Below are 15,916 nucleotides of genomic sequence, written 5' to 3'. Positions count from 1 at the left end.
TATTGTTCACAGGGTATAAAGCCCTACATTTCATACCTTTTTTTCAGAGCCAGAGAGTGCACTTAGACTTCCCTTATCACTTATTACATCATCAACAACTCTCGATTTCAAAATGCACCAGCTATAACTTTTCAACCATTTCACTGCAGAACTAGGGGCAATTATTTTTATTGCCATGTCATTTGCTGTGATTTTTGGTGTATTGTTGAGAATTGCAACCCTACATTGTGCAGGAGCACAGCATCTCCAATACTACCTTCTGCATTTATCCAGGTGTGGATACCAGAATATTCTGTCCAATTGGCACTGGAATAATGATGAGCCCTTGATTACATTATTACTACAATAAAATCTAGAATGTTAACAGTTCACATTTGAGTGGATTATGCCTTTCTGAGATGATATTAAAGTAGAGGCATTGGCTAGTGGTATTATTGCTAGACTTATAATCCAGAGACCCAGGTAATGTTCTGGAGACCCAGGTTCAAATCCTGGGCAGATTTTACCATGGCAGATGGTATAATTTGAACTCAGTAAAATCTTAGAAGTTAAAGTCTAATGGTGACCGTGAGTCCATTGTGGTAAATACCCATTTGGTTCAATAATGTCCATTATGGAAGGAATCTGCCATCCTTAGCCAGTCTGGCCTACATGTGACTCCAGACCCACAGCAATGGGTTGACTCTTAACTGCCCTCTGGGCAGTTAGGGATGGCCAATAAATGCTGGCTTGGCTAATGATGCCCTTATCCCCTGAATGAATAAAAAAAGATGGGAATTGTAAAAGAAAATGCCAATTCACTTTCATCAGCTTTGTACCGTAATGTAATGTCAAAATCTGACTTTTTAAATCCAAAGTCATAAACATAATAGCTAGAAACTTCCCAGACCCTGTATAGTGTGGGTATTGTTGAGAAAGTTGGGAGAATTGTATAAGATGGTCAGGAAGGAGCTTCCCACTATCAAGAACAAAAGGTCTAATTTCCTGACCATGTTTTCAATGGCAAGATAAGATTCTCACCAGTGAGCAGCAAGGGGCCTGTCGGCATGCAATAACATGCGTTTGCATCATTATGTCAACTCGCCTCAATTTCCCATTCTCCCAACCACTGGATAGACAGCAACATTTCCTGACAGGAAAGTTAGAGAGACAACTTGATGACTCCAGTTCTTTACTTGCTCCTCCAGACATTGATCAGTCAACCAGCATCTCAAGGTACACTCTATGGGAAGTATCCACATGCCTTTATTCCCAACCCAACGGGACCTCCAAGTCCCCAAAGGCAAAGTGTGGCACCAATTACCCTCTGACATATCTGGGGCAAATAAAATGAACCATGTGGGGCAGCTGTGGACTGTCAGCACTTGATTGGGTGCACGACTGGACTTTAAAGAGGGCATTGGCATCAGGAATCTCAGGAAGTCCCAACAGTGGCTGATAGGAATGGGAGAATGCGATGAGCAGGGTACCAGCGGGGATGGGGAATAGGTAATGAGGCAGATTTGGGAAGGTAGAGCAAGAAATGAAGAAATGGCTCATGGAGAGAAATGATTCATGAAACTTGTCAATAATGTCACTTCACCCATTTCTGGTAAGTTTCCATTCGATATCTTAACAAGATCATTTGTTTCTCTAATTCAATGAGGTAGATCCAAATGAAAATATAGCTGAAACCTTGTCCTTTATTAATTTAGAGTTAAGTGTTGTGGATGATACTAATCACCTCTCAATGTTTCTCCATCATCGCATAAATAATTCATACTTCTAAAGCATTTAGATATTAAGCTTGTACTGTAGCCTTAATCAGAGTATTGACTTGCCTTTTAAAAAAAAGCATGTGGGTCTTTAACATTCTATGTTCTGAGTGCTTGTGCAAAAGCTTTTGAGAAATATATTTCAGAAACACGCTGAAGAAATATGGTTGTGGTTCATTGAAACAAGTATCCTCATGGTGAATCCAGAATAGGTAGACAAAATTGTGCTCTATAATTCTTTTCTCATAATTATACTTGAATCTCCATCCAGGTTTCATAGTCAACTATATTTTTTTCATTAAAAAAAATACTTTGTACAAAATGCTTGCTATTTGATGCACATTTTATCTATTCATGTCAATTTTACAGTTTTAATAATATTGTAGTTCAGTTAAGAAAGCTGACTTGTCCATTCTTCCTGCATTTCAAAACCTGATTGTAGTATTTATTTCTAAAAAGCAACTTGCCTCATTGTAAAATACAGAGAAAAATTGAATGACTTCTCTTTCTTTTAAAGTCAATTTGCACAGAAGTGTGAGGAGACAATTAGTTTAATATAAGACTGCATAAACATCTATAATCTTGACAATCTTCAAGAATGCAATGTCATAGAAAGTTTGAACAGTTTAGAAAGGGCAAACTTTTGTTCAAGTATAAACTAATTATTCTGAAAACTCTGCAATACATCATTAGCATCACAAGTTATAACCATCTCAAAAATTACACAAGAAACAGATTCTAAAGATTATAAATATATTTGCTGCAAGATACTCTTTTTGACTGTAGGGCCAAATATCTGAATGATGGCTCTCTGGAGCATTTTTTTGTATATAAAATTATAATGTCATAATAATGTGGGTTTATTTATGTGCACCCAGGAGTAAGCAATTTCCTGTGAAGTCTGTGGAGTTTTAGGATTTTTTAAAAAAATCAGTGCAGCTGTCATTATTCAGTCCATATAACTCACTCTCTAGGAGTTGAATGAAGTGGCAGTATTGCACTCAGAGCTTTACACTTCCTGTTCCGTCCCATTTCAAGCCATGTAGCACTTTGACAGACAGCTGAAGAAATCTGCATAAAGGAAGAATATCTGACAGCCAGGGTCAGACTCTCTCTGTTTAATGACACTGCCAGTTACACATTTTGAATTGTTTAAATATGAGTCTACAGTTTCAACAATCATCATCTCACTGGTTCCACTTTTCATACCCAACAGCCAGGAAACTGACACGTAATTACACACTTACTGATGGTATCGCCAGTGCCGATAATTAAAACTGCCACAAGAGGATTGCTATTGCTATTCTACAGCTGGGATGTTGTCAAGAGGTGGAAACTCCAGCAGCTTTTAACACTATCTTCTTAAAGTTGGGCCACAGGCACCAATGTTGAAATAATGGAAAGGCCTCAGCACATCATTCACAATGTCTCACACAAATGAAGAAAATCTATTAACAATCCAATAAGTGAAATACAAACACAATGACCTGAGGGTTAAACAGTCTGGGTAGACTAGTGCTTGTTTCTGCTCTTCAATGTTCATTTTTCTTTTCACATTTACAGTATATGGAAAATGCACTACCACCTAATATAGTCAAACTGATGTTAAAAATTCCTGATATGTTCCTCTTTGCAAATACAAAATCATTTTACAGACTTACAATCTTCTATCAGAATGTCACAAATTACCATAGTTTATATACAAGTCAATTACAGTTGGGTGCGATGAATTAGGAAAGCAATACTGCGATGAAAGCTCACTCTTTCAGTTTGAGTTATGCTTCATGAATGCTTAAAGTATGAGTTTGTGTGTTGGCAATTGACAGTCACAGGAGTCTCTAAAATAGTGTAAACATTTAAATTCAATCTTTAAACATAGCAATTGGGAAAGAACATTTTTTCTCAGCTTCATAAATATTTAGATAGTGCAGCTAGAAATGAAATTACCACACTAAGCATTTTTGATTTTTTTTAACAAATACAAAATTATAAGTTTGCTTATTTCAGAAACTATTCAAGTTCAAAAAATGATTTAGGTATGAGACATTTTGATTCAGTTAACATTTGTACTGAAAGCAAATAATGTCTTACTTTAAACAGAATTGAAATAAAAAAGATTGACTTGAAGTCTATGCTAGCAAAGCTGAATTGGTTTCTTCACCATGTTACCTTTATTTCATCATCACTACACAGACACAGCACTACAAGTATATTCCAGAATATTTTCACAGAAACAGTGTCCTGGGAAGCCCTTAATTCTGGAGAAATACTCAGCTTAAATGGACTTGAACTTCACAAATATGCCTTGAGTGATGAAAATTATGAAAACAAATACAAATTGGCACAGTACATCTGGTACTTTTGATGAATGAGTGCTGAAATGATGGACAAGAAATGACCAGCTGGTCCACCAAACATGCCCCACATTATCATGGTGCCTCAAGGTTCCCTTACAAGGAAATTTAAAGATTTACAATGGATCCCACCCAAAAGCAGCCATGTAATTTCCTTTGAGAGGCAAAAAAAACCCAGATTGAATAAAAAGATCAATTTAGAGTGAAATAAGGAAAATAAATTCTATCCTGCCACTAAGGTAATTAAAGCTAGTTGAGGAGACCACACTGGCTATGATTTGAATTATTTAGTACGTCACCTACCTTTTTTACACCATAAACTCTACCCGAGCCAGGTGAATATGCAGCTCTTTTTGGGGGTGTGCAGTGAAGTTGGACTTAGCCTATGAACCAGTTACTTGTTCCATTGGTCTATTGTTCTGCAGGAAAAGCTCTTCCCTGATATTCAACACTTCTCCTGTATAGCACATACACAAGGTCTCTGGATCTGCTAACCTTGCCTGAAATAATCTATTTACAAGGATAAGTTTAAATCAAGCCATTATTTTAAACAGCTCAATCTAACCACCTAGCAGTCTATATTTTGCTCAGATGAACAGAATAAGATTTTAAGCTTATCTGGGTAACTAATGTGTTTCCTCCACCAAAATTTTCCAATGCCTCTTCATGACCAAGCAACTGGATGTGAGGAATCTTGGAAAAACACATTAAAAAAAAACATTTCGATATGTAGTTGGTTCATTTATATTTGAAAAGAAATACAGGAGCAGGAGTGGGCCATTTGATCTTTTGAACCGCTGTGCCATTCAATAAGATCATGCACTCCACATTCTCATCCATCCCAGATACACTCTCACTTCCTTGCTGATGAAAAATCTACCTGTGCCTTAAAAGCACTCAGAGACTAGAAGCTGTATCTTCATAATTTTTTTTGCTAAGTGCAAGGTGCATAGTGTTTTTTGAAAGGAATCTTGACATGAAGCCCAGCAAGATTTTGCACCACATCTTATCAAATATGCTTCCTCAACTCCTTTCCCCATTGTCACGGTGTCTCTGATATCTGATTCTCTCTCTGACTTAGCACATGCCATTCCCAGAGCAATTTGCCGCTTACCAGATATCTGCCAAAAGGCCAGCGATCCCTGTGCCTGCGATATCTTTAAACGCCCCTGGCCACTCAGGCAAACACTCTTGAACTGTCCTGCACAGTTCCTTTCATTTACCCCACACATGGTGCACATGGGAAACTGGGTGCCCTGCTTTGTGAACAGGGACCTGAAAGTCCTTTTGGATGAACTGTTGCTGACTCAAGCATCTTTTTCCCCCCAGGAATAGTCATGGATCAATGAAGCAATATCACCAGACCACGCCAGTCTGGTCTGAGTTTGCTACCAGTTCTATGGAGGCACAGCTGTCTGGAGGAATGCACAACAATGTAGGAAGAAGGTCCTTCCCCACTCCACCAATGTAAGTGCCATTACCTCTCTGACATCACACACTCAGTCCACCTCTGCTACAGTACCCACCTTCCACCCACCAAAGCTTACCTTCTGGGTATATTCCCCCAGTTAAATAGAAGTCTTTTTGCAGCTGCATTACAATGATAGTTGACAGTGCAGACCAAGGAGCAGTATTAAAGTGCAGAAGTATTCTGAAAGTGGTTGGGAGATGTGCCATGCAGGTTCTTAGAGGTTGGCACTTGTCAGATGCCAGTGTTCGTTGGTGGGAGGTAGATACGGCTGGTGAACATAAGCTTGTCATGAGATGTTGGCGTCTTGTCTCCAACATAGAGGTTGGTTTCAGTCAGTGTTGAACTGAAGTCACTGGGTATCCTTTCCCATTTCTATGTCAAATTTTCTTAACATTTAGTTTGTTTTGAATGGGAAGTTGAATATTAATGAGGTGATGTGTCACATTAATAAAGTGCTTAACAAGCTATAATTGCTGTTAATTAGCAACTCATTGCTGGCTAGCAAGAAACTCAGCTCACCACTCAGCAACTGAGTAGAAGTTGCAGCGAGATGCTCCCACCATCAAGATAACCCTCACTGGATTTCCCACATGATTCTTCCACCAGTCTTGCCAGATCCGCTGTAAGGTTCTGCTGTTTTCTCTCATCGCCCTTTAAGAAAATGAGTTCCAAATACTCAATACTGTAGAAAAATTCTTACCTTTGTTTAAGTAGGTGATCCCTTATGGTTAAAAGTGACCCCTAGTCTGCAAGATACCCAGAAGTTTATACATTTCAATTAAGTCACCCCTTACTCTTCTAAACAAGTGGATACAAACCCAGCCTATTTAGCTTTTTGTCATAGGACAACCCACCCATTCCAGGTTTAGTCTAATAAAACCTCTCTGAACTGTGTCTACTGCTTTTACATCCTCCTGTAATAGAATTGTGGAGGTGAATTGTGCACACCCTATTGTAGATGCAGTCTCACCAATGCCTTGTATAATGGAAGCATAACTTCCCTATATTTGTATTCAAATTTACTCTCAATAACTAATAGCATTCAATTAGCTTTCCTAATTACTTCCCGTAACATATAATAATTTTTTGTGATTCATACACTGGGATAACTAGATCTGTCTGCATTTCAGACATTTGCAATCTCTCAGCATTTGGATAATATGCTTCTTATTTATGCATCCTGCTGAATTGGACATTTCATCTTTACCACATTCTACTTCATTTGCCAGACATTTGCTCATTCACCTATCTGTATCTCTGTGTCAATTCTTTTTGTTATCTCACAACTTACTTTCCAATTTAACTTTGTTCATCAGCAAATTTAGTAACCACACTTTTGGGCCTTTCATCCAGGTTAGTTACATAAATTTTTAAAAGTTGAGGCCAGAGCACTGATTCTTGTGGCACAACACTCATTAAACATTTCCATGAATAAATGGCACATTTATACTCACTCTCTCTTTTGTATTGTCTGGCCAGTCTTCTATCCATAGCAATGTATTATCCGCTATACCATGAGCTTTTGTTATCTGTAGTAACCTTTGACTGTGAGAGTAAACCGGAGCGCCCAGAGGAAACCCACGCAGATGCGGGAGAATGTGCAAACTCCACACAGTCATCCGAGGTGGGAATCGAACCCAGGCAAATCAAAGCTCTGAGTTTAAATTTGTATTAACTTGCCACCAATGTCTAAAGTTGGTAGTTTGGTTTAGCTGCCCATTATCGAAACCTATGGAAATGAAAATCAGGCATGTTTTCACAAGAAATGGGCAATCGCAACATTAGATTTATATCTTGACCAAAGGTTAAAGACAGCACCAATATTTTGCAAGTTTTATTTGTACATTCAATCAGTTTATCACAGAAAGCCTAAAATATGCCAAGCTTTGTTTTCAAATTCTCCTTTATACTGCAGCCCAAAAAAAATCTGAGCAGTTTTACTGTAAATATACATGAAAAAGTAGAAAAAATAGTTGTAAAAATGGACATGCATGGGGTCAAGAAAGTAGAGTACAGGCCGCAATCAGAACAACCAAGGTCTTATCAAAAGGTGGATCAGAATGAGGGGCTAAATGGCCTACTCCTTTTTCTAATTTGTATTCAGTTAGAAAACACTTACATGATGCATCATTGGAGAATTGCAATCAGCAGTATCACTAAACACTAAAACTTGAAGCTGGAAATAAAACAAGTCTCAGTGTAGAATACCCCAGTCAATCTGCCCATTCTTCACTCTCAGTTTCATGTTTCCACTCATTATAAACAGATGGACTCCAACTGATTTCACAAAACAGCCAGGCGATTTGGATTATGTATCAAGTATATTTTGGATTTGATCCTTTGATTTTATTGACAACTTTTTATGAGCACAGATTTAAATTTTGATCTATCCTTTTTTTTTCATCTTGAGTTCAATTTGATGGAACAAAGTTGATCATATCCATAATTCATGCTGCAGTGAATGGTGCAGAGTTTTTATCCCACGCTGGATTTAGTTATACTAGTATTTACCCGACATAAGCTTCATTACGATAAGTAATAATGCCCTGTTAGTAAAAGCAAGGGTTTGATTTAATGGGTGTACTGTTGTTAACCTGAGTTTTGCTATATATCTTTGGCATGAAACAAGCAATTTAAAAAAAAATGATATTCTGTTGATTTGGAACATGTTGTAATTTTGAAATTCCTTGCATGTTATTGTTATTTGAACTGTTTGAAGTGAAATGTTATTCGACCTGTTTTCTAAATTACCTTGATCATTGTAAATTACTTTTCAGATTTTGCCTCTCAGAATCACTATTAGGGTATATTGCTTAAGAAACACAACTTGAGATGCAAGTTCATTTTCAACATTGTCTTTTTTCTTTCTTTACCTGAGTACACTTGTGATATAATGAATAGGATTGCTATCATGGTGTGGTTGAAATCATGTTATGAAATAATTTGTGGTTCTGTACAATGACCTCTCGTTCAAGTAACCAAAATAACTCAGTATATTAAATAAGCATATTTATCGCAAAATAAAATCTAATTCTAGTGTACAAAACAGCTCACAATAATTTTCATTGCCCTATGATATTTCATGGAATCATTTTACCAACTAGCATACTTTGATAAGTACTGAAAGAAAACAGCTAGATTATCAATGCTATCCCAATTCACACGGACAACTTGCTCATACCATTAATTTCACTGTTTCAGCTTCTCGCTTTCCCCATAATTACAGAAACACCTTCAGCCAATTTGGAAAAGAGAAACTAGGAAATTCTAATGCCTCCTCCACCATCACCCACTGGCTTATATGTGACTAAGCAACCATTAGAAGACCACAGAGATTGGTAGCACTATTCCTATCAATTTGAGAATTTAAGTTACAGTAATCCATCCACGTCCCCTTTGACTGCGATCAGTTCATCTATACTTACCACAGGATTTAGCAATCTTTTCATCCATTCCAGAGACTGAGAACTTTGAGGGAAAACACTTCATGTTGTTTAACTTAACTCTCTTGCCAATGTTACATGTGCTGATGTCTCCAGCTGTTCATCTAAGCCGCAAAATCTCAACTAGTTTCTTTTCTGCATGAACAGAACATAATCCTATCATAATTTTAAAGATCTATATCATATCCTCCCCAATCTTCTTATCTAAATATGCACTGATATGTTATAAAAATAGCGATCTGTTAAAATTGAGGTCAGTAAGTGAACTGCCTCTAAAACACTTCCGAGTTCTTTATCTCTTTAACCAGAAAGTTATCGTAGACATTGCCACTGTGGTAGTAAACAGAAGGAACTACTTTTGAGAGGCCAAATCACTAAAGATCATGTTGGGCTAAAATTGAATGTATTTATTTATGTTACTTTTCGGTTCTGAGACTGATGCTGTGGTGGAATTCCAAGTGGTAGTTAGATTATGAATGCAAAGACAGTTACACAGAGAGCTATGTGTGAAATGACTTGAATTAGTGAGCAACCAGCTCCTTAAAAATGTCCACTCTGTACATCAATAAAGTACAAAGCAATGCATGATATAAATGGACATCACATACGCTATGAAAACTTTTGTCAGGCCACCCACAGGTTGTAGTGAGAAACCTCTAAACTTTAATATGCCAGCTGTGCAAACATAGCCATGACATCCACAGTCCGTTCCTTCGTCTGCACCTTAACATTTCTGTGAAGGAATGAAGTCAGGTATTCCACTTTATTGGCATTCCACATCTGGAGACCAGCTTCTCGAAATGTATATCTGTGGGAAACGGGATTCTATTATTAACCAAAGGTTCTATGCATAGTCAGATACTATAACATTTCCTCCATTAATTCTTATATAGTGGAACTAATTAATGACTATAGTCTTTAATTGCAGATTAAAATGATGGATACTCAAATAATAAAGGGTGATATCTGTCCATTACCAAAAGTTTATTTCCCTAGATGTTTTGGAAACAGTGATAATGCTATCTTTACAGCTCCATACTAGATAATTGCACTTTTCCTGAGGTTTAGAGTTTGAATTTGAATGAACCACCTCACATAATTGCTTTTTATTGGCTCTCAACCAGATCACAAGAGGCAAATTCTTTGTGGTTGTTGTGAAGTCCTCTACTTCAAGGAAGAATAATTGGCAAAAAGAATCTTTCTTGCTCCAAACATATGGATATCATGTCATGTGATCCCAAGTATTAGGGGCTGAAGCCAACAAGAACTTGATCGTTCAAAGCATTCTACCTTCCCAATATATGGAGTGCTGTAAAAAAGGTGAAACTTGAAATGTTAAATGTGTAAAAGCAATTATAAAATAGGGAATATGTAGAAAAAAACATAGCTGATACCATCACTTCTTGTAACTGCATAGGGCTGAATTTTACCAGATATTAGCTGACAATGTGGGCAAATTTCATTGAAGGTTTCTCTCTGTGAGCTTTGTGACACTATTCTCTACAATTCGCCTTATTTGTTATATGCTATAGCTCTATGACACCCCAACTGTCTCTATCTCCTCTCTTGCCAGGGGCTGTCACTGCTGAGATTTCCCAGGAATCAAGTCAAGTGCTGCCAGCCTGGAGTTGATTATCACTGTATTTGTAGTGAGATGGGTATGAAAATGAAATGTTTCTGAGGGCACATTGATGTCATGGCTAGCACTTTGTTGTAAATACAAGTGCACATTCATAAATGCATTGCTCTTTAAAAACCAAGCTATACAGGTTAGCTGTCCGTTCTCAGAACCATGTCTAATGGAGCACTGCTCTTTCCCCAATACCCAGTGTAGCCTAACATCTTGTCATTGTTCAATATAGGACCGTCACACACTGGAAAGCCTTCAAATGGACAAAAATGTTCACTTTTATTCAGCAACAGCTGAAGTGAAGAAAAGCAAACAGAAGGAAAATGCACATTTGCTCTGGGAATAAACCGGGCCAATTGCCTTTGCACAGCAACAAATTGAAAATCACATGCATTAATAAAAGCAAAGCACTGTGGATGCTGCAAGTCTGAAATAAAAAGAACCAAAGCTGTTGGAGAAATTCAGGTGTGTTTTGAGTCTTTTTGGCTTGAAATGTTAACTCTGCAAAGATGCTGCCAGACCTGCTGAGTTTCTCCAGCACTTGTTATGCTCAGATCTATTGAAACTAGTTGTCGATTATGTTCTGTATGGCATTTCGCTGCTGAAACTATACCCCTCCATCATACTGAAGGCAATGTTCCTCCTCCCCAATGTCCTTATCTTCATTCTTTGAAGCCTGTTGCCATTCTGCCAGCTTTTCAGTGTGACTGGAGTGTACTGCAGGTACCACCATGAATTGGGACCACATTTTAAGCAGATCCATGATTGCTCCACTATGGCACTGGTCAAACAATGGGCAACAATGTATCTCTGCTTGGCATCAATCAACAGTCATGGATGCAGAGGGTAGTCCTTGTCACCCAGTAACTATCCTTGTAAGGCATCTGGCCCTTGATGATTTAGCATAATCCTCCATACAGTGTGACATGGAGGATTCTGACAAGGAGGACTATGGAATATCTTTACCTTGACATAGGGACCACATTGCAATAAATGGCACAAGACATTTCTTACAAATCATGTCAGAGGCTATAAATGCTGGATAATTACTGATAGTTTGTTCAAACACACCCCATATCAGCCAAGAAAAGCTGCATTTTATGTAAAATGTAAAAGGTATAATATTGGCAAAGACTTACAGTTCGAAGTGAGAGGAAATAGATTCCATGCTCTTGTGCCGCCTCTGAGATTTCGGACTTCCTTTGTGAATTGTCCGCAGGTGCCACCTTTAAAGTTGCCTGTGATTACTTCACAGAGATGACTATCTTCAATCTTCGATGACCAATGACATGCTGAAGATTTCCTGTGACCAGGATTTGTATCCCATACAGGATGCAACTGCTGCCCATGCAGCATGTCCTGAGTTGCTGGGGACTCTAAGTTGGAGGTCCAGAAGAGCAAGTGGCAAGCTGGAGTCGTAAGGTGCCTGCTCTGACCTCCATATCAGTGATAGTCACTGTCTAGTTTCTATGTGATAGTATGGGAGAATAAAAAGACTGCATATCAATGTGAAGTGACATTGTGTAATAATGACATGCTAATACATGCAAATAGGCTGTACACCACTTCCTAGTGAGAATTTCATCTCACCATTCAACACTTGGCTGGAGAATTAGATTGTTTTATCTCAACATTGAGAATCTCATTTCTGCTGATCTCACTCTATTTCCCAACTGGCTCATTAATACCCATACCAGTTGGGGCTAAGAAGATTTCACCCATATTTGCTCAGCTTACAGCAATATCAGAGTAATTTAAGTCCTATCTATTACTTCTGCATCCACCCAAAGTAGACCTGTGATTTTGGAGTTGACTCTCTTGGAACTGTTTCAAATGGTAGAAATTTTCTACTCAAACTGCTCAGACATGTTATGACATACCTCAGGAGTAGGTGGGACTTCAACTTGGGCCTCCTGGCCAGACGCAGGGACATACCACTACACCACACAATCCTCTACCAATAATATATTGACTGTAATAAATCTCTTTGTAGCAGTATTTGAAAGCTCAACAATTCCATGACAGTTCTTTACAGCAGATAATTCAAGTTCAGTCGAAAATGTGCTTGTGCATGATGTTTTTATCACAAGTTCTAATGGTCGTTCTTTGCAATATTGTTTTTCCCTTCTATCAGGCGCAGCATTCTGGCATGACAGAATGTTAGCATTAATTTTGTTATGTATCAAAATTTGACATTTATTACGGTTGCTGTCAACTTCAAATTGTTCATTAATTTGAAAGAAAAAAAATATGACCTTATGCATGCAATAGTACAATTCTCAGCATAGACATTCCCCAATGGATTTCATCATCAAAATAATGGGTCTTTGGAACATCGAACACTTTGTAGCAACAACTTTATTTGACTTTGACAAGTTCAGAGCTTTTGACAGAGATTGACACTATGCAAGCTCAATAAATTACACTAATACTGTATATGATCTTCCACCTCACCTACATCATGGTTTTTCAGTTCATCTCTAATCCATTTTACCTGTGTTGTAGCTAATGGGTGATATTTTGATTTTTTTCACTAACTCAAAAGTTCCTATGTACCCTGGACCCTCTCGCACTATGTTTCTTCTTCAAATCAATGAGTTCTTTAATTTGTGACCAATGGTCGCCAGTTTGTGATGATGAATCCACTCTATGTTTATGAAATTATTTTGGATTGTATACCTTCAGTGTACAGTCCCACCAGTCCCTCATAGTGGAATGACTGAAACATTTCACCAAGATCTGCTTTGTACTCTGCAGTGGAGCTTGCTTTCCTTTTTAGCCTTTAAATCCATAGGCCTGGATTCTACCCGAAGTCTCTAAATGTCAGTTCATGGAGGGTTTCTGTTCATGAATTTGACAAGTTGTTTCATGCAATTTTCCATTGCTCACCTCATTATGGATGCACCATACCTCCATAGCATTGCACCCGTGATATTTTATGTTCACCACCAGCCAGTAGGTTTGTCTGGACCAGAACCTTTGGGGATTTTGCTAAACTGCAATATTTAAAGCCCATTCACGCCAGAGCAATTGCAGTCAGACACAAATAACCCAGCTCAGCACACATAGTTGGAAGAGACCAAAAAAAAAATTTCTGAGGACATATAGTTGGCATTCTTCACTGGAAGTAGAGCTCAAATTTATAAATGTACTGCTACTTTACATCACTACCTACCTGATCAATCGTCATTTTAAGTGCAGTGACAAGAATGAAACTACACAGGCTACCCGTCCTTTATGCCATACCAGGTCAGGATCCTGCCTGATGAGATGCTACTTTTTCCCTATTGCCCAGCAAACCATAATATCTTGACATTGTCCAAGGGAACATCATTTGTTGGAAAAACCTCAGACAGTTTGAGATGTCAACTTTTATTGAGCAACAGGAGAAGTGAAGAAACAAAAGCAAAGCAAAAATGCTTCATTTGCTTTTGAGAATAACGAAAGCTTGCATGCCATTTGAGCAGCAGCAAATTTACAGTCAATTAATGTTCATTTCACACAATTCAACTCTGTTGTTGTGGTTCTGTTCGCCGAGCTCAGAATTTATGTTGCAGACATTTCGTCCCCTGTCTAGGTGACATCCTCAGTGCTTTGGAGCCTCCTGTGAAGCACTTCTGTGATGTTTCCTCCAGCATTTATAGTGGTTTGAATCTGCCGTTTCCGGTTGGCAGTTCCATCTGTCCGTTGCAGTGGTCAGTATATTGGCTCCAGGTCGATGTGCCTATTGATTGAATCTGTGGATGAGTGCTATACGTCTAGGAATTCCCTGGCTGTCCTCTGTTTGGCTCATCCTATAATAGTAGTGTTGTCCCAGTCGAATTCATGTTGCTTGTCATCTGCGTGTGTGGCTACTGAGGATAGCTGGTCGTGTCATTTCGTGGCTAGTTGGTGTTCATGGATGCGGATCGTTGTCAACGGAACGAGGACATGTCGCAAACCAAAGGACTAGCCACACTACCATACATCAAGAGCATTTCCGAACTGACAGCCAGACTACTGCGACCACTAGGACTCATAACAGCACACAAACCAACAGCCACTCTCAGACAACAACTCACCAGAACGAAGGACCCAATACCCAGCATGAGCAAAAACAATGTAGTGTACAAGATCCCGTGCAAGGACTGCACAAAACACTACATAGGACAAACAGGAAGACAGCTAACGATCCGCATCCATGAACACCAACTAGCCACGAAACGACACGACCAGCTATCCTTAGTAGCCACACATGCAGATGACAAGCAACATGAATTCGACTGGGACAACACTACTATTATAGGACAAAATCTCCGAGGAGAAAGTGAGGACTGCAGATGCTGGAGATCAGAGCTGAAAATGTGTTGCTGGAAAAGCGCAGCAGGTCAGGCAGCATCCAAGGAACAGGAGATTCGACGTTTCGGGCATAAGCCCTTCTTCAGGAATGAGGATAGTGTGTCCAGGAGGCTAAAATAAAAGATAAGGAGGAGGGACTTGGGGGAGGGGCGTTGGAGATACGATAGGTGGAAGGAGGTCAAGGTGAGGGTGATAGGCCGGAGTGGGGTGGGGGCGGAGAGGTCAGGAAGAAGACTGCAGATTAGGAAAGCGGTGCTGAGTTCAAGGGATTTGACTGAGACAAGGTGGGGGGAGGGGAAATGAGGAAACTGGAGAAATCTGAGTTCATCCCTTGTGGTTGGATGGTTCCTAGGCGGAAGTTGAGGTGCTCTTCCTCCAACCGTCATGTTGTTATGGTCTGACGATGGAGGAGTCCAAGGACCTGCATGTCCTTGGTGGAGTGGGAGGGGGAGTTGAAGTGTTGAGCCACGGGGTGGTTGGGTTGGTTGGTCCGGGTGTCCCTGAGGTGTTCTCTGAAACATTCCACCTCCTCCCTTACTTCTCTCCAAGGCCCCAAGGGGTCCTTCCATATCCGCCACAAATTCACCTGCACCTCCACACACATCATCTATTGCATCCGCTGCACCTGATGTGGCCTCCTCTATATTGGGGAGACAGGCCGCCTGCTGGACACACTTTCCTCATTCCTGAAGAAGGGCTTATGCCTGAAAAGATGAATCCCCTGTTCCTTGGATGCTGCCTGACCTGCTGCGCTTTTCCAGCAACACATTTTCAGCTATTATAGGACAAGCCAAACAGAGAACAGCCAGGGAACTCCTAGAGGCATGGCACTCATCCACAGATGCAATCAATAGGCACATCGACCTGGACCCAATATACCGACCACTGCAATGGACAGCTGGAACTGACAACCAGAAGCGACAGAT

Source organism: Hemiscyllium ocellatum, chromosome 22 (genome assembly GCF_020745735.1).
Source record: "Hemiscyllium ocellatum isolate sHemOce1 chromosome 22, sHemOce1.pat.X.cur, whole genome shotgun sequence".
Lineage (NCBI taxonomy): Eukaryota > Metazoa > Chordata > Chondrichthyes > Orectolobiformes > Hemiscylliidae > Hemiscyllium > Hemiscyllium ocellatum.
This window is presented reverse-complemented; position numbering follows the sequence as displayed.